This window comes from Neofelis nebulosa, chromosome 8, assembly GCF_028018385.1.
Source record: "Neofelis nebulosa isolate mNeoNeb1 chromosome 8, mNeoNeb1.pri, whole genome shotgun sequence".
Lineage (NCBI taxonomy): Eukaryota > Metazoa > Chordata > Mammalia > Carnivora > Felidae > Neofelis > Neofelis nebulosa.
The window spans coordinates 127749332-127768631 of NC_080789.1; the positions used below are offsets into that span (position 1 = coordinate 127749332).

A 19300-nucleotide genomic window follows, 5' to 3' on the forward strand; every position below is an offset into this window, starting at 1 on the left:
CACCTGTTACTCTCACTAGATTTGCTACTATAAATAAAAGGTCATAAGGTTCAATTTTATCATTTATTTCAAAAAAAAATATTTATTTATTTATTTATTTAGAGACACACAGAGTGTCAGTAGGGGAGGGGCAGGGAGAGAGGGAGACACAGAATCCGAAGCAGGCTCCAGGATCTGAGCTGTCAGCACAGAGCCCAACACAGGCCTCGAACTTACAAACCATGAGACCATGACCTAAGCCCAAGTCCACGCTTAACTGACTGGGCCACTCAGGTACCACCCCCCCCCCGCCCCCCCCCCACACACACACAAACAACCCTTTTAAATTGAATTTCCTTTTGTTTTTTTTCCCTCTTACCTAACAATTTCTTTTGGTGTTTATGACAGACTCAATTTTATTCAGTGTCTAGGTGCTCACTAAAGTCATGTCCTCCTTCTCCTGGGCAGGTAGCTATACTACATTTCCCAGCCTCCTTTGCGGTTAGGGGAGGTCTTGCCACTGGGTGCCAGCCAATGGGATGTAGTGGAAGTGGCAACCAGAAGCAGCCCCTGGAAAAAACCCCCACCCACCCGGCATCCTCCATTCTTTCTCCAGTGAAAAGTGTACTAAGCCATGGAGATGTGGGGATCATTTGTTACAGAAGATAGTCGACCCTGATTAATATAGTGTTTGTCCCGGTAAGAGAATTGGGCGGTTCTGTATGCAAATTAAAAAACCACTATCCCTTAGCCAGCTAGTATTAATGACTAATATTAGATGGCTTCCATTATGGCTTCCCAAATCCTTGAGAGAATTATTTAAGTGTTAGAGGCATCTGTTAGCACAAAATAATGTGATTATTGATCTCTAATAAATACGGCGTTGAGAGCTAAGTTGAACAGAATGAAATTAAATCCAAAAAACCCAGCAGGAAGCTATTCATTAACTGTAAGTCCAGGCATGCGTGTCTGTGAAGAATACCAAATAGTAGTTGTCTCAGTCTTGAAAAACAAAACAATGTGGACTTGAAGCAAATGTTAAAGGGATGGCTTGAATTTATGATTCAAATAATTCGACTTTTTTTTCCCTTTACATAAGATGAAGAATTTCTTTGTTTTCATTTCAGGATCTTTTTTGATTGTGCGATTTTTTTTTTTTTTTTTTTTTTTGCTATGGAATTAGTTTAAATTGCTATTCAGAAGCTTTGTTGAAATCATGGTTTGATATGTTTTGTACTATGGGAAGACAACCTTTGCAACTTTAGTCCTTGAATTCTTCTGTGTGAGTTGTTGGCCAGATTGTGTCACTTAGTAAATATTGACAGAAGTGACAATATACTGGGATGTCTGAAAACACAGTAGGGCATATAACTACCCTAAAATAACTGAAGAGAAGAGTTTGCTTCAATCTTCCAGGCAGAATATGGCGGGAAATCGGGGACAAATCGCCTGTCAGAGAGTGCTGGAAGCAGCTATGCTCTCGGTGAACAGTGTGTTGGGGAGGCACCAGTGACAAGTACCTTCAGACGTAGCTCCAGAGTCTGAAAGGCCTGGCTTCAGTTCCTGGCTCCTTGTCTTTCTTACTCTGCGACCTCTTAATTTCTCTTAGTCGTGGTGCCCTCTATAAAACGAAAATCCTAATACCTCTCTCTGGCAGCTTGCTGGCTGTCCTGAAGATCCGTTCTTTCTTTCACCCTAATAATCCAGCAGCGTTCGTGGCTGCCCTGTTTTCGTTTTTGTTTAACTTTATTTCTTTATTTTGAGAGAGACAGAGACAGTGCAAGTGGGGGAGAGGGAGAGAGAGAAAATCCCAAGCAGGCTCCACACTGCCGGTGCGTGAACCGTGAGATCGTGACCTGAGCCGAAACCCCGAAGTCACCCAGCGCCCCCATGGCCACCCTGTTAGAGGTACGCTTTGCAGCCTCTCTTGTGGCTGGCCACGGCCAGGTGACTTTGCGGGTTTGATATGCGCCTTATCTGGCTGGGAGATGATGGGAGCTGTAGGGGCAATCTTGGGACCAGAGATGGAATCTGCGTGTTGAGGACGGCAGAGATCCTGTACCTCCATAGGTTTGTATGAAGTCCCCATAAGCATTAGGGCTATGAGAGTGTCTTATCTGGAGTCTCGAGAACAATACTGGGGGGCTTTGCTAGGCAGGTGGCATAAGGAGGCTTTAAGTACAGAGAAGCCAGACACACAAATAGGACAAAGGAAACAGTGTGAAAGTGTAGATGGGCCTCAGGGTACAGCCCTCTGGGGAATCACCCATGTGAGAAGCCCAGGGTCCAACAGGTCAGAAGGGATCTGACACCCAGGATGGACGTAAGAAAATCAAGCGTCAGAGTCACCAGTGAGGAGCCTAGGAGCAAGGGTTCAGGAGTAGTGGTCTGGCAGTATTTTTCACTGGCAATAATGTTAATAGTAACAAAAATAACACCAACAATAACAAAAATAGCAAAAACAACGTCGACATTTATGGCGGTCCGTGTGCCAGTCTGTCTATTCTCGTAGCCCTTTGTAAACACTTTTAAGATTTTATGTTTACGTAATCCCCATTTTACAGATGTGGAAACTGAGGCTAGCACATGTGAATTCTTTTTGCTCAAGGTCTCATAGCTGATAAAGGGCTGACCTGAGATGTCAATCTAGGACTAGCTGACCCCAAAACCCAAATGCTAAGAACTAACGACCCAGTAATCCAAGTTAAGTGCTTAGCACAGGACATAGCAAAGGGATCAAGAAATGTTAGCTGTTGTTACCTAGACAAGGGAATGAGTATGTGGCACACATCAGCAAAAGCAACATTAGACTGGAGCTGAAGACTGTGAGGCCAGGCTCCCCATACATATTCTGTGTGTGTGTGTGTGTGTGTGTGTGTGTGTGTGTGTGTGAAGTGAAGTCAGGGAGCAAAATAATTCCTAATTCCATGCTTCTTTTTCTTTAATTGTCTTAAGAAGGAACCAGATGCTCTGAGAACAGGGAAGCTGGAAAGGCAACCTAACACGTTCCTGGATTGTCACAGGATCAGATTTTTAGAGCCAGAAGAAGATCTTAAAAACAATCTAGTATCCAACTCTCTTCTCTCGGAAAGAGGCAAAGGACATTCACTGGGATTTTAAAAAGTCACCGACTGCAGAGAAATAAGCAAACTCGAAAGGGCTTTTAACTCAAACAATCTAAAGTCCCAGAGAAAGGTTTTAACTTCAGAGAAACAGAGTGAGTGAGTCAGAAAGCACTCTACAATCATGGCATAGGTGTGAGATTAAGGTTAGAATGTGTTAATAGTAACAGATGTAATAGGAAAACATCTATATTTGATCTTGGCATTCTTTTTCTTAAATTCCCTTAAAATAGAGCATTTCATTATTCTGATGTTTACATGGTAATAGGATGTGAGGATGATGTGGTCGTTTTAATACAGAACTATCTTTTTTAACCTAAGGTGCATAAATGTGTGGAAGCTTTAAGAGTCCTGTTAGAATATCAGGCACATGGCATTTTTAATTGATAGAGAAGAATATATTCAATAAACCTTATGGAAGTTATAAAGCCTTGTAATAAACATCTATGAACCCACCATTCAACATTACCAATACCATAGATGCCCAGTGCATACTCCTCTCTGGTCTCAATTACCCTCTGCTTTCACCCCCACTCCCCCCGCCCCAGGGGCAGCCACTCTTCTATACCTAGGCATCCAATATTTCAATATTTCAGGTACCTTCACCACACCGTAGCCTGGATGCAGGATTCCAAAGAGTAGGGAAAGTATTACTGTTATAAATCAGGGTTGCAAACTGACAGCAAACGCCATATTTCTTAACACAGGTTTGCCAAATTTAGCTTGTCTTGAAAATTAACTAATGACACTCCTTCTCCGAGACATAGCAGATAAGGTAGAAGTGACTTATAAAAGTTCTTTCACAATAGAATTAAGCACACAGGATGCTAGTTAAATTCCACAACACATGAGTAAACTTGACTTGGCCTCAGCCTTGTAATAAAGGATTATAATTCCCCAAGGAATAATGTCCACACTAGGTATATATTGAGAAGGCTATTTTAACATTAATACTCAAAATCCTATAATGTTCAAAACATGCAAATTCTGTATTTGTGAGAAAGACGGTTCTGTACTCGGCAGATTTGGGGTGAAGAGGCTCACTCCTCTTCTTAAATCAAAGATCCGAAGCTTTTCCTGGTGACACACTGTGACGCTTCTCACAAAGACCCCCTTTTTATCGGTGTGGTGCGGGGTGAGGTCGTTATGTGGGGAGGATGCTAAGTTGATGGCGGCTGTTCTGGCCTCACTGGCTTCCCTGCTAGAAGTAGGACGGGCAGATCCGGAGAGCCCGAGCTTGGACAGGCACCCAGAAGGACTCAGTTCCAAGGCAGGTCATAGGTCATGCTGGACCTTGGTCAACTCCATGGTGTCCCACGATGGAATGGGTTCCATCTCCCTTCTGCTCAGCCTCTCCCTACTAGACCCAGTCATTAAACAGAAAGAAGCTTGATAACTAACTAAGAGCCCTGGGGCCAATGAAAAAAAGGGGGTTCAGTCTGTTAAGCGTCCGACTTTAGCTCAGGTCATGATCTCATAGTTCGTGGGTTCGAGCTCTGCATCGGGCTCTGTGCTGACAGCTCAGAGCCTAGAGCCTGCTTCGGATTCTGTGTCTCCTTCTCTCTCTGCCCCTCCCCAGCTTGAGCTCTGTCTCTCTGTGTCTCTCAAAAAAATAAATAAATGTAAAAAAAAATTATGTAAAAAAGCAGCTGTGTGCTATTGAGAATGTGCCATACAATTCCTCCATTTGATCAGCAGAATGGATAGAAGTCCCTTTGCCTCATCCGGGATTTGTTTCTTGCCTGCGAATTGCATGAAAACCTATTCTGGGTCTTCATTGCTCACACCTGACTTTGCAGATGTACCCGCCCTGAGTCATTCCTGTGGCTCAGATTCATGATTCTAAACCAGCCTTACATGAAGGTGACTTTGTAATAGGTTGGGGATAGACAGAAAAGTAAAGAGGAAAAAAGGTGGAAAATAAAGGTTTTGAAATTAATCAGGGATTTATTTAAAAGGACAAGCTACTGTTACGTCACTGATTATGGCAATAGAAAACAACATCATATTTTTTAACATGGGGCAAATTCAGTATTTTAAAATAAATCCTGTAGGAATAAAATATCACTTAGACTCCTCAGAGGTGGGATTATTACTTTCCTTCTGGCATGGGTGAAAGTCATGGAAATGTTTATTTCCCTAAATTTTTTTTGCTTGCCTTCTTTCCTCTTTCAGATAACAGGACAGTCTGACTTATCAGCATAGAAAATATTTCTGTCAGCATTCGGAGAACATGGGGTAAGTGTAAAAGGAGAGTGGTTATGTCAGGCTGCACTTTTAACCTAAGCCTAGACACCAAGAGCTGTGCTACATTTAAAAAAAGAAAAAGCTTGCTAGGCTGTCACTCTAATTAACAGTTGATAAAGTACAAACATCTTAGCACATCACATAATAGGCAGATTGTGCCCTTTGACGGGCAGCAGAAACCTCACAAGAAAATATTACATTGAGGGGGTGTGTGAGTGGCTCAGTCGGTTAAGTGTCTGACTCTTGATTTTGACTCAGGTCACCGTCTTACAGTTCGTGGGATCAAGCCCCTCGTCGCGTTCTGTGCTGACAGCTTGGATTCTCTCTCTCCCTCTCTCCCTGCCCCTCCCCCTCACAGACACACACTCTCTCTCTCTCTCTCTCTCTCTCTCTCTCTCTCTCTCTCTCAAAATAAATAAAATCACTTAAAAAATATTTCATTGAATGTGAGGATTAAGGTGGAAAACATGACTTTAAGTGGGAAGGAGGAGATAAAACCCTCTTGCTATGGCAAGACACCTTTTTCCTTCAGCTGGAAAAAGATACCGTTCAAAGTAACAGTCCACCCATGTATCATGTCTTCCTTGAATTATGGTCCTGACATGATATGCTCATCTCCCAAAATAGAGCGCCTGTCACCACCTTCGAACTATATTCAGCTCTAATGAGAGGCAACGCACAAAAGTTGCTCTTAGGTTCAGTCGAATCCCCAATCATTTGAAATGTTTGAGCACTTTAATTTTAAAATAAGAATGATGTTTATGTATGAATTCAAAAGCCTTGACTGAAACTTCACTTTTCAGTAGAAATCAATATCTCCTGTAGTAGAAAGTAATATCCCTAGGAGCTGAATCTAAAACTCTCAGCATAAGAATACATACAAAATACAGAATTAAAAATTGGGGTTTTTTTTTCCTAACTATTCCAGATACACACTTTTAACCAATGCCCTTGTTTTTTTGTTTTTTGTTTTTCTATATCTCTTTTTAAAAAATTTAATTCCAGTGTAGTTAGGATACAGTGTTGTATTTGTCTCAGGTGTACAATATAGTGATTCAACACTTCCATACACCATCAGGTTGCTGATCGCAGATGTACTCCTTAGGTACTTAGGTACCTCACCTACTTCACCCATCCCCCCACCCATCTCCCCTCTGGTAACCATCAGTGTGTTCTCTCTAGTTAAGAGTCTGTTTCCTGATTTGTCTCTTTTTCTCCCCGTTTTGTTCCTTTATTTTGTTTCTAAATTCTACATATGAGTGAAACCGCACAGTGTGTGATTTTGAGTAATGATTTTTCAAAACGTGAAATGGGGGGATGCCTGGGAGGCAGTGTCAGTTGAGGGTCAGACTCTTGATTTCCGCTCAGGTCGTGCATGACCTCATGATTCCTCAGATCGAGCCCTGCTCAGAGCCTGCTTGGGATTCCCTCTCTCTCTCTCTCTCTCTCTCTCTCTCTCTCTCTCTCTCTCTCCCTCTCCCTCTGCCCCTTCCCCTCTCACGCACTCTATCTCCCAAAATAAATAAATAAATAAACTTAACAAGAGAGTAACATGAACCCATTTTCCGTAAAAGAAAGGAGGCGTTCAAATGCGTCTGGCGTTCGCAGTGTTGGAGGGTCACGGTATATTATTGCATGTTGGGCATTAACTTTGTGTTGCTGGAGGCCTCCGCCATTTTGCACAGTGCCACTGTGCTCCTTATGTTTGAGTGCAGAAAGAATTCCATTTGGAAGACTTTGAAACAGGGGTGGCTATCATGGCTGGCTGCCACTGAAAATTGAAATCGTGACCTTTTTCTCTTGGTAAAGGTAGTCCGAACCAAAGGATTTCCACGAACAAAATGTCGCTGTAATGTCTCTCTCCATTTTCCCTGTTCGCTTCCATTCTGGTCTGTTTGGAGATTCTCCCACCTTGTCTGGACTCCACATCGTGCACCCTGGCCTCACTGGGAGAGGGGTAGTAGTAACTCTTAGTGTGCTGCACCTAAGTCCACCTGCCAGACACTAGCCCTCACCCCTGCCAGCCCCCTCTAGGTAACACTCATTCTCTTTCCTTCACGCCCAAACATAAATCCCTTGTTGCTGCAAGTTTCTGTTCTCTGGAGCTCCTGAGTTGGATGTGGTTGGGGGTGGGGAGGTAGGGAGCCATGCTCAAGTATTCATGAATGATAATGAGTTCATGAGTTGTCCATCTTGCTAGGACATTTGCATACTCTTATGGATCATCTGGGAAAGATGCATTTTCTCGTCTTAGAAAAACCTGAAAGTTTAATAAGGTACATTGTTTTTGTTTTTGTTTTTTTTAAAAAGGGTGTCCTATGGCCAATCACATTTGGAAAAACTACCCATTTATGCCCGTTATTGGAGATTCATAAGACTTTGTAGTTTTTCCAAGCCCGGGTAAGTTCTACAGTAAAGACAGCTGTTCGTTTAAACCTGGGATTTCCCCACATTTATGAACATTAGTGAAAATATCTGTCTGTGTGCATTTTTTTTCTTAGTATAACGACTATTAATGCTCCCTGGAGAACACACTTAGAGATATACTTCATTATTACAAAGTTGTGATTTGTCTGCTGGTGTGAATTTCAGATACCGCGGTGGCACCTTGAGTAAGCATTTTGGAACTAGATTTTCTTTCAATTTCTCTCTCTTTTTAAAAAGTTTTTATTGATTTATTTGAGAGAGAGAGAAAGAGACAAAATGAGCAGGGTTGGGGCAGAGAGGGGGACAGAGGATCCAAAGTGGGCTCTGTGTTGATAGCAGGGCTCAAACTCAGGAACGGTCAGATCATGACCTGAGCCGGATGCTTAACAGACTGGATCACCCAGTCAGTTCAGTCTTTCACTTCTTCTAACATCACGCTGTCCACACAGCTGTCTCCTCTGCCTCTGAGTATTTGGCTTTCTTATCCAGTTTACTATGTGATCAGTTCCGGTTTTACGTTTATGTAGACAAATCATTCACCTGTTATTGACATCATCAATGTACTTAAAGTTCTCTTCAGCAGCCCATTTAGGAAGAAGAGTGTGTATTTAGACAAAGAAAGCGTCTATTTTCTGCCTACAGACAAAGGCCTTACCTTGTTTCCTCTTGCCAAGTTTCACCCATTTCTCTTCACGTGGAAAAGGGGGTCTGTGATGTCCAGGGTTGTTGCCTTGAGCATATAAACACCCCCAGATCGAATCCTGCAGGACCAGCGATGGTGGCTGTACTGTAGAAAGATGAGGCAGACCACATTTTCCTGGCTGAGAGTCCCCACTGTTGGAAAGCTGGGTGGGGGGTGCCATGGTTGCTTCTGATGGGATCAAGTTGCCATTTCAAAGCTGAGCTGGTCAAACCTGCTGGCCTCCGAAACCACTTGCTTTGATTGGGGGCAGTTTGTCTGCATTGTTTGGGGACAGAACAGAAGGGCCCCATGCAGGACATCACATCTTTCTCAGTGCTTCTGACCTAGCAGTGGCAGTGCCACTTTTCACTTAGGATCTTTTTGACCAGTCCATCAGCGACCCAGTCTGGACTGTGCACCTCCTCTTGACCTTGGGGGTTAGTGTCACCTGGTGAATCTGAGCCTTCTTGGAGAGGTCATCAGGAATTTTATTCCTCTGTAAATTAGGCTGGAAAGAGGTTGGAAAGAGGAACATGAATAGAAGCGTAAATGTGGGGCGCCTGGGTGGCTCAGTCAGTTAAGTGTCTGATTCTTGATTTCGGCTCAGGTCGTGATCTCACAGTTGTAAGTTCGAGCCCCACATGAGGCTCTGAGCTGAGTGTGGAGCTTGCTAGGGATTCTCTCTCCTTCTCTGTCTGGCCCTGCCCCACTCACATGCTCTCTCACTCTCTCTCTCTCTCTCTCTCTCAAAATAAATAACCATTAAAAAAATAAAAGCGTAAATGCTATCAGTTGAAACTAGGATGCATAATTTCTTGTCTAAAAGTAAGTAGTGTGTCCTGCTTCATAAAGAAAATAATGCTCTAATAATTTACTGAAAAAAGGTAGTTTTGTCCATCAAACCATCATTTGAGAATATACAGGGGAAGGTATTATTTTCCAAAACTAAACCAAAGCTAAAACAAATTAAAAACGCAGGAATTAGAGAAAAAAAAACACACATTAGAATCTTAATGTTTGTCCTAAAACAATGAAAAAGGTAGATCTGTGTACATTTTTTTTTTAGCTTTAACACAATTTAAAAAAAATATTGCATAGGGGCACCTGGGTGGCTCAGTCAGTTAAGCATCTGACTCTTGGTTTCGGCTCAGGTCATGATCTCACATTTTGTGACTTCAAACCCCACGTCCAGGTCTGTGCTGACAGCACTGAACCTGCTTGGGATTTCTCTCTCCTTCTCTCTCTCTGCCCCTCCCTGGCTAGCTCTCTCTCTCATTCGCAAAAAAATAAATAAACGTAAAAAAGTTTTTAAAAAGTATTGCTCAGAGATTTCAAACATTACTCGTAAAAGCGGATTAGAGACAATGCTTAATTTCTAAAAGTGTAGCTTAAAAAATTTTTAATTTTAAATATAAATTTAAAAATGTATAGTATTTAACTAACTGAAAGCTCTGATGAACTCCACTGAGTCTCAATTTGCTCCTCTGTAAAAGAGAATGTAGACTGGGCATAGAGTAAGTTTCATAGTTTGTAATAATGTGAAAGCATTTTATAACAGAAAAAAATAAGCAGATAAAGTTACTATTATTATAATTTAATTTGTTTTTAAGGGTAAGTTCTAAGAAAGCAAGCTATTCTACTTAGAAAAACATGACAAAACAAAACACATCCCCATATCAGTACATCATCAATCCATCCAATGCCTTCTACATATAGTCTAGGTGCTTTTCCAACTGCTGTTTTTTCACTGGGTCTCAAGGTAAGTGAGATGTCACTTGAGCCCTTTAAAGTGTGAATCTTAGGGATGCCTGGGTGGCTCAGTTGGTTAAGCATTAACTCTTGATTTCAGCTCAGGTCATGATCTCACTTTGTAAGTCCCAGGCCCAAATCGGGCTCCATATTGACAGTGAGGAGCCTAGCTGGGATTCTCTCTCCCTCTCTTTCGGCCCACCCGCCCCTCCTGCCTCTCTCTCTCTCTCTCAAAATAAATAAAGAAACTTAAAAAAAAAAATTAAAAAGTGAAAGGGGAATCTTCGTTTTCTACTACATTTTGGGTCCTTTGGACGTTAGTCCCATTGGTTTTCCAAGCCAGACATTTTGGGCGCTCATGTCTCCAATGTAGATCCCAGGGGTGGGGGTGCCTGATGAGATCCTTTGCTGTTGTGGGTTGCCACTCTGGGGCCGGGGTGTTGATGAGACCATGTCTCTCTGCCTCTCCTACCCATCTGGACATGGTCTTTTTATCCTTTGTTGTGGAGAAGCAATTCATCTAGTTTTCAGATCCTTTTCAGAGCTGTAGCTATAGATTTGGTGAGTCCGTAGAAGGCTGTGAGTTCAGGATCTTCCTACACTGCTGACTTGCAGGAGTTTCCCCCCACCCCCCACTCCCACCCTGGAGCATTCTTTATAAGAACCAAGACACGGAAATAGCCTAAGTGTCCACCACCAACAGATAAATGGATAAAGAAAATGTGGTATGTATAAAATGAAATGTTACTCAGCTGCACAAAAGAAGGAAATCTTGCCATTTGCAAAGACATGGATGGAATTTGAGGTCATTAAGCTCAGTGAAACAAGATAGACAAATACCACATGATCTCCCTTATATGTGGAACCAAAAAAATAAAATGAGCTCGTAAGTATAGATTGGTGGTTGCTAGAGGCAGTGGTGTGGGGGGTGGGCAACATGGGTGAAGGTGGTCAAAAAAGCCGGATTTCCACTTCGAAAATAAATAAGTTGTGGGGATGTCATGTACAGCATGTGTACTATAATTAATAATACTCTATTGCATAACTTGAAAGTTGCTAAGAGAGTAGATCTCAAAATTTCTTATCACAAAATTTCCTAACCGTGTGTGGTTATGAGTGTTCACTCGAATTATTGTGGTGATTATTTCATACTGTATACAAATATCGAATCGTTACTTAGTATGCACGAAACTAATGTGATGTTTATGTCAATTATACCTCAATTCAAGAAAAGAAAATAATAGATTTTACACTCTTGCTCTTCTCCATCCTCCCTGCATAAATTTGCTGAAATCCAGCTTCTAAGTGCTCCTATTATTTCCACTTTTCCTCCTCTGTATTTTTTTTTAAATTCTGTTCATGGGAACCAAGAGTATTCTTGGTAAACTGTCATCCAATACAGCGCACAAGCTCACTTTCTTTGTATATTTTCTCAAGGTTACCAGATGATCATCTGGGTGCTTGTTAAAGCAAAGATTCCTGGACCCTTCTGTAGTCCTTCTGTATCAGTGTTTCTGAGTGTGGCCTCAGAATTTAAATTTCTAGAAGATTCTTGCACATACTAAAGTTTGAGAGCTACAAAGTTTTTTTTTTAACTTACTTTTCTCAATAGTTTCTTTTGCTAAAATGGGAAGAGAAAATTTTGCAATCCACCAAGAGCTTGTTTTCTAGATGACAGAAAACAGAACAAGTACTTAAGAGTATCCACATACATTATAAAATCAAGTCCTTGTATTTTTTTTCTAAAAATCAAGACCTGTGGTCACTTTGAAGTGAGTCTGGACACAGTGTCTTTTTTAGTGTCTTGATGAATTATTCCTGAAGAAAAGAGAAGGTACAAGAGAAGGGCAAGAGGGTGAACCCTTCTTTCTTTTGAGGAGGTGAGAGCTAGATGCCCAAAGACCTGACTGTTCTGTAACCTTAGATGGATCCCTTTGTTTACCGGGAGTGGGGTCGGGGGGCAGTTTCAGGTACCTTATGTAAGGTTGAGCAAAAGAATCTCTAGTTTCCTTTGAGCGCTAACAAACAATGTATCATTCTGGGGCACCTGGGTGGCTCAGTTAGTTAAGTGTCTGACTCGATTTCCACTCAGGTTATGGTCTCACAGTTGGTGAGATCAAGCCCTGCCTTGGGCTCTGTGCTGAGAGCATGGAGCCTACTTGGTATTCTCTCTCCTTCTCTCTGCCCCTCCCTGCCCCTCAAAATAAATGAAAAACATTAGAAAAAAATTTAAAACCCAGTATATCATTCTTCTTCTCTAGGGGAAGTATAAAGCTGAACAAAACACTAAAATGGAAATGAAGATAGAAGTTCTCTTAAACAACAAATACTGAAGAATTATGCTTATAGCCAACTTTCCTCCTTACATTTTCTTTAAAAATAAATGATGTAAAATTACCATACAGCAGTGAAAAAGAATAAAATACACATCACGTTGGATACATCTCGGGAAATAATACTGAGTGAAAAAAAAATCAAGTTTCAGAAGAATTCAGCAATTCCATTTATATCAACTCAACACATTCAAGACTAAACTACGCATTGTTTGAAGATATCAACATATATGCCAGACTACAAAGCAAAACAAGGGGATGATAAACCAAAATTCAGAGTAGCGGTTTTCTCCAGGGAGAAGCCCCACAACATTATGGAGCGGCACATAGGCCCCCTCAAAGGGGTGGGCATGGGGGGGGGGACACTCTATTCCTTATCCTGGATGGTGGTTTCATGGTCCTCAATTTTAGTGTAATTCATCATGCCTTATACACACGTCACAATTATTCCTTTGTATCCAATCAGTTTTTCATGAAAACAATTAAAAACCAGTCAGGAACATATAATATTTTGATACATGGCAAATTTTGCTCCTCTATTGTGTTTGTTTCCATGCCGTTTCTTTCTTTCTTCACAGACTTTCATATTTAAGTAAATAGGCATTTCATGAGAAACATGAAACAGAACCCTGTACCTCGGGAGTTCTTAATGTAAAAACAAAACAGCATCAACAACACAAGGTAAGAGAACATCAACAAATATGTAACAGGTACCTTTGCTAAAGTAAACTAGAACTGTATAAACAGGGATTGTGTAAGGCATGCATTTCTGCAAACAAAGAAATTTGGTGCCAGGTTTCCAAGTCATCATCCTGTACCACTATTATTAGCTCCTTCCATTTGAATAGCAAAAGTTCTTTTATTCACAAATATTAAAAATTATGCCTTATTCTTCCCCATCCCCTTGGTCACAAATGCAATGATTCATTTTTTAAATATCATTATCCAGGCACTGCCCTGCAGGAACTATTCTCCAAAAGAACACCAGGTTACGTGGATGTTGAGGCTGGATTTCTTGGCCACATTGTTGAGCCCAGGAGTCTCCCACTGGTAGATCAGTGATTTTGCAGCTTTGGAAAATGTTAAATTAGTCATCAGGCACCTTTACTGCAGTTGGCCAGGCTTCCCGGCTCATAGGAGATAAAATGCCTAGTGAGGTAGGGAAAACAAAACAGTGAGGTCCAAGATTTTAGAACTTGTGAACTTTCTCCCAAGGCTAAACACCACCAACAGTGACCACCCTGTTCCCCAACAGACAAACACACTCTACCTCGCTCCCTCCTTCACTAAATCCCAGCCATGATTCAGATCCTGGAGATCACACAGCTGTGTGTGTTGGGGGGTAGACAGAAGGAGAGGGCAAGGGCAAGGGAGAGAGATCGGCTTCCTTAAGCATGTCTAACTTCTCCATTCCCCGGATTATACATGAAGTAAATCATTTCGTATGTCATGTAAGTGCACAGTGCAAGAATTTTGCTTCCCTGAAATTCGGCATCTAGCCGAGGTCACAATTAAAGTTGTAGTTACAAAATAGAATTTACTCAGTTCGTTTTGAGAGACGTGCAATAAATTTTGGGATTTGTTCTCTCTGCGAATGCGATGGAAATGCATTTAAAAGGCAAAAATCAAAGTAGCTCATAGGCGTTTATCCTAGAAAATGCAAAAGAAAGCCACATCCTTTCTTGTATCTTGTTGCTATGGAAAGCTTCACAGTCTGGATATGCACCCTAAACTGTCTTCAAAAATGGAATAGACAATGCAATAAAAGTGAAACTCATTGTTGGCCGAAGCATTTAAAACAGAGGCGGCATCTGATGATAAAATTCAAAAGTTTGCTCTTCTATTAAGATGGAAAATAAGTTTTTCCATTCATAATTTTTATAAAGGCAAGGTCTCTTTTGTAGTTGTTCGAAAATAGAGTGACAAAACTGGATACAACAGGGCTAACATACATGATGCCTAAAAATGGATGTGGAGACGTTCAGAGCAACTGAAAACGCATGGCTGAAAAGATGTGCACGGAATAGCGACTTGAGGAATCTCATCATTCGGTGGCTTGTTACCAGATGCACATTTGTTTACACTGAAATGAAAGCAGAGAAACAGTTAAGTGCGTAAAGAAGGAAGACAATATCTTGTAGGAGCCCGGCCTTATATACAAGTCCAATTAGAGGACCCCATCATTAACATGATCAAAAGCAGCTGACATTTCTAACACAAGTTAAGATCTGAAAATCTGGGTGGAATTGCTTATGCTTCTATTCAGACTCCCAAAGAAAGACCCTATTAAGCCCAACTAAATTGCACCAAGTGGCTTAAAGAGGTGCCTGTCCGTTTTAATTTTCCTGACACTCCTCTCTGAGGCTTGGTCTAATAGTGATTGTATAGCACTATTAGGGATGCCTCTGCTAGGAAAACACAGTTGTCAGCGACCTGCTTTGTTATTTTGATGGTATGCAATAATTTCTCTCAGGGCTGTTGCTCCAGAAAAGGATATATTGGCCTGCTCTCTCAGCTCCTAATTAAGCAACGGTGAAATTTTATACTAATACCGGACTTAAAGGGAAGATTGGAAAAGCATTTATCTTCCAAACTGACCTAATTATCATTAGTGTACTATTCTAAACATAAAGAAATCAATCCATTTTAGAAATGGATTTAATAATGCAATGCACTTTGTATTATGTTTCTGAAATCTCATTCTTGTTGGGTATTTAATACTTGCTTTCCCTTTTAAAATATACACTGGAGTGACTTTACGTGGGACTGTGACATTTTCAGGCACTTTTTTTTTTTTGCATGAATTGCAAAAGTAGGTGCTATACAAATGTCATATTTCATCAATAGCATGTTTTGCTTTTGAGGTGAGGAACCACTTGGAGAAACACTGAGCGGGTATAAATTAATCTCAAGGAAATTGGGAGTTCTTTTACAAACAGGGGACCATTTCAAAATTAGCAAGACAACCAATGTGAGAGAAGTAGCTGGGGAGTGAAATACAATGAAACAAACGCACAAACAAAATGGATTGATCACCGATCTGCCCTTTGGGGTATTTGTGTCAAATGTAGGCACAGGTCAGTGTTCTCTCTCAACACCAGCTATTTTTATTCCCGTCTTTGTTTGCCGAAATTTGGTGTTTTCCTGGCCCTGACCACTAACCTGTTGCAAATGCCCAGGGTAATCTGATTCCTCCCTATTTCTCCTGACCTCCCCGTCATTCCCAGTACTGCTGATTTTGATTCTTATCCTAGTTGATCAACTACCATTTCAGTTCCCACTGACCTCCTGTCGTTACCCTCAAATCGTTTCTTCGGTGCCTAAGCAATGTGTTTCTAACTTTCCAAGCTACTCTGAAACAAGAACCTCCAGACGCTGACAGGGGCTCTCCATACAATAGTTAATCAGCACCTTTGCTGTAGAGTGGACCTCACAGCTGCCAAGTGGCAGAGGCAGGATTTGAACCCAGGGCCAGCAAACTGCAAGGAGTCCTCTTTCTCCCTTTTGAGGCCACAGTCTCTAGGGAAAGACCTCAAATCGGTTTGGTGGAGTTATCCGCCCAGTCCCTAAGAAAGCAAAGTGGTCTGCGTAGGGACCATCTACGGGAAATAAAGGGTCAGTCGCTAAGGATGGAATGAATTAACACATTTAGAGGTGAGGCCTGAGATACGTGAGAAGTTGGTGATGATGTCACAAGAGTCTTTTTTTTTTCTTTTAATTTTTCATGTTTATTTGTTTTCGAGAGAGTGCGCGTGGGACAGGGGCAGAGAGAGAGAGAGAGAGAGAGAGAGAGAGACAGAATCCGAAGCAGGCTCCAGGCTCCACCCAAGGTGTCAGCACAGAGTCCGACGAGAGGCTCTTACTCGTCCAACTGTGAGATCACGACCTGAGCCAAAGTCAGACGCCTAACTAACTGAGCCACCCAGTTGCCCCGGTGTCAGATGAGCCTTATCCGGTATCTGAGTGGACAGCAGACTCTGGATCAATGAAAAGCCGAGCAGGGTTTAGGGCAGCGCTTCTCTACTGGGGGTGATTTTCATTCAGCCCTCCCCCACCTGGGACCATTTGACAATGTCTTAGAGACGTTTTTGGTTGTCACTACGCGGAGGTGGTGATACCAGCATCTAGGGGTTAGAGGCCAGGGTGCAGCCAAACCTGCTACAATGCACAGGACAGCACCCTCTGCCGCCGACAAAAAATGATCCGGCTCCAAATGTCAATAGCTAGAAAGCCCAGGCCAGGGTGAGCTGAAGGTATCAGAGGGGGAGAATATTGCCTCAATATGGTGCATTGCACCACACTGATCTTTCTTTGCGGGGCCACGTGTTTTCACTTCATTACGTTCAGGGGGGTTGCATTTCAATGATCTCAAAATGAATGAAGTGATTTTCAGCTTGTTCACTTCTGACGGGATGACAGCCGATTCGCTGTTCCGCTACAGACGGAAAGTCTTGGGTAATCTATCTCCGCTCGATGTCCTTTGACCCCGATGACTTTGAAGTAACTCCTCACTTAAAAAGAGCACTCAGCTTTGTCTGTGATGGACGGAACACCTCCACCCTCTCCGTTGTTTTTAAAGCAGAAGTAAAACAGTGCTTCTTGGCATCCCCTCTTCTGTTTGTGTCGAATCCTATGGAACCTGGGATGCTGTTTTGGCTGGTGACAGGAGACAACTTCTCAGAACCTGGTATCACGCTCGCCAGACTTATCCTTTTCATCCTCTGTGGGTTTCCTTTCAAAACACCACAATGAAATCATTCCTTTTCCCTCCAAGATGGAATCTCAGATATAGAAGAGTATTAGCGGCTCATATATTCATCAGGCTTTTTTTTTTTTTTGAAGATAAGGCTTCTTCTGTGTCGAATATGAAAAGGCATTTTAATGCTATCTCTCTGACTTATTCTCCCGTGCTTTTCCCTTCACACGTTCACATTATTCATAGCAACACCCGCTCTTATTTCTTTTTAAATAGTGTGGCTTTTAAGCCGGGCAGACCCTGGTGGAAATGATCAGGGAGGATTTCGCAGAAATATTGCTTCTTCGGGAGAGCATTAGCTCCCCATCCTAACAGATTGAAGGAAAGCAGTGTTTGTCCTCACTCAGCTCCACGGCACGGAGCATGTTTGCCCCTCTTCCTTATCAAAATCCCCTCCTCTGGAGTTCTTGAAAGATGAAACAGAAATAAAGTTGCGTTTTGTTTTCCTTTTCAGCCACTGATAGCCATTCAGTGCTAAAGGATATCGGTTCTGATCTGGGGTAGAGAATGCAGCAGGGTGGAGAGGGCCGTTCTGGGCTGCCCTGCTCGTCTTCCCTCTGACACGCTGGTGCCTTCACGGAGCAAAGTCACCCGTTGGCATCTCACCGGGGGCCTCCGGGTCCTCATCCGCCAGATGAGGCCCCTCTGGCCTCCTCCATCGCTCTGGCAGGTGCTTGACACGCCACAGATGAGGGTGCGGATTAACTACAGGATTGTCAGGAAGATGAGCTAGCCCTTCAGTAAACGTTGATCAAGCCCTCACTAATAAGCAGAGTAACGAAGGTGGTGCCCAACTGTTCACGTGCGAAGGATGTGGTTTGCTCCAGGTCTACACCCGCCATCGCTGCCGTTGTAATTAAGCTCAAAAGGCCAGACGGGGTGAGAAATATTGTAAGGCTCCGAGATCAAGAGGAGGTACATCACGCTGAAGTGAGAAAACTTTTCATTTCCGGGTGACCCCATGAACCAAAGCTGATAGGAGGGAGCCAGACCTGTTAGCGAGGTTTTCTCCATTGTTCTTCTGCGTACCAACTCCCTCCTACCCACCTCTTCCCCAAAGATTGGCTCCAGTCCAAACAGGCGAGCTGTCTCTGTAGAACATTGTCCCTTGGCTTGAGTTTTCTCTAGCAATGTCTTACCTTTCTTCCTCTATTTAGTAAGCACCAGTTGCATACGAGGCTTCAACATTATGACATGTTGACATAGGAAATACTTTTATTAGGTCTCATTTCATGGGTAAGAGACTTTGATTTGGATGGTCAACCATGTGCCCAGGATCACACAGGGAGGAAGTGGACGCACCAAACTCGGAAGCCCTGTGGGTTAACTTCAGACTCGGTTGTGTCTACTCGGACAGACTGGCTTTCTTCTTCCACCACCACCAGAGCAATGAACCGGTACTTGGTGGACATCTTGCTCTCAGCACCATCCTGGTCCTTATCACTACGGGGACCTGGAAATGGTATGAGTCACATCCCTACCCTCCCTGAGTGTTGAAGGTCATGCCACTTAAACAATACTGAACAGGTAATCATTTTCTTAGTAAAAAGAGCTGAGCCCTGACTCACAGTAAGGAGTCACGGAACTGGAATTAAATTAAAATTTTAGGAAAATGTTGAGCTCTTTTCAAAAACAAAGTGCACCAGGAAGAAATTAGGGATGATTCCATTCATTTACGGACTCATACTTAACATTAAGTAAAAGCAGAACACAGGGGCTCTTGACTGGAGCCTGGCTTCCTTGCCAGTCCCGTCTCTTGAGAGAATGAGGTAGCTTTCTTCTCCACTTCCCAACATGCCTTGCGGTGGCTTCCACATTTTACTTTCTGGGATTTTGCGGTGGAGGGTGGGAGTGGCCCCGGGTTTCTGTCTCTTGCGTCTTACATATGCTTGTTTTCCTATGATGCTTAAGTGGAGTGACTTTTTTTTCCCCCCGTCTTTGGTCCCTGGTTAAACCTTCATTTTGCTTAGAGAAAATTAAAGGCTCCTGTTGCTAAAAATAAGAG

At 42.5% G+C, this 19300-nt stretch overlaps 1 long non-coding RNA gene across 3 annotated transcripts; it reads left to right on the top strand.

The window, feature by feature from the left end:
• Positions 1 to 554: 554 nt before the first annotated feature.
• On the top strand, positions 555 to 13473 carry LOC131484085 (uncharacterized). 3 transcript variants are annotated; one of them, XR_009248011.1, is made up of 4 exons: positions 555 to 678; positions 5277 to 5339; positions 7659 to 7748; positions 7850 to 7975. It is a non-coding gene; the product is annotated as an uncharacterized LOC131484085 (long non-coding RNA). The 3 variants fall into 3 exon arrangements; XR_009248010.1 differs by lacking the exon at positions 7850 to 7975 and adding an exon at positions 13118 to 13473 and having other exon boundaries at positions 556 to 678; XR_009248009.1 differs by lacking the exon at positions 7850 to 7975 and adding an exon at positions 12468 to 12604 and having other exon boundaries at positions 556 to 678.
• The last annotated feature ends 5827 nt before the right edge of the window (positions 13474 to 19300 follow it).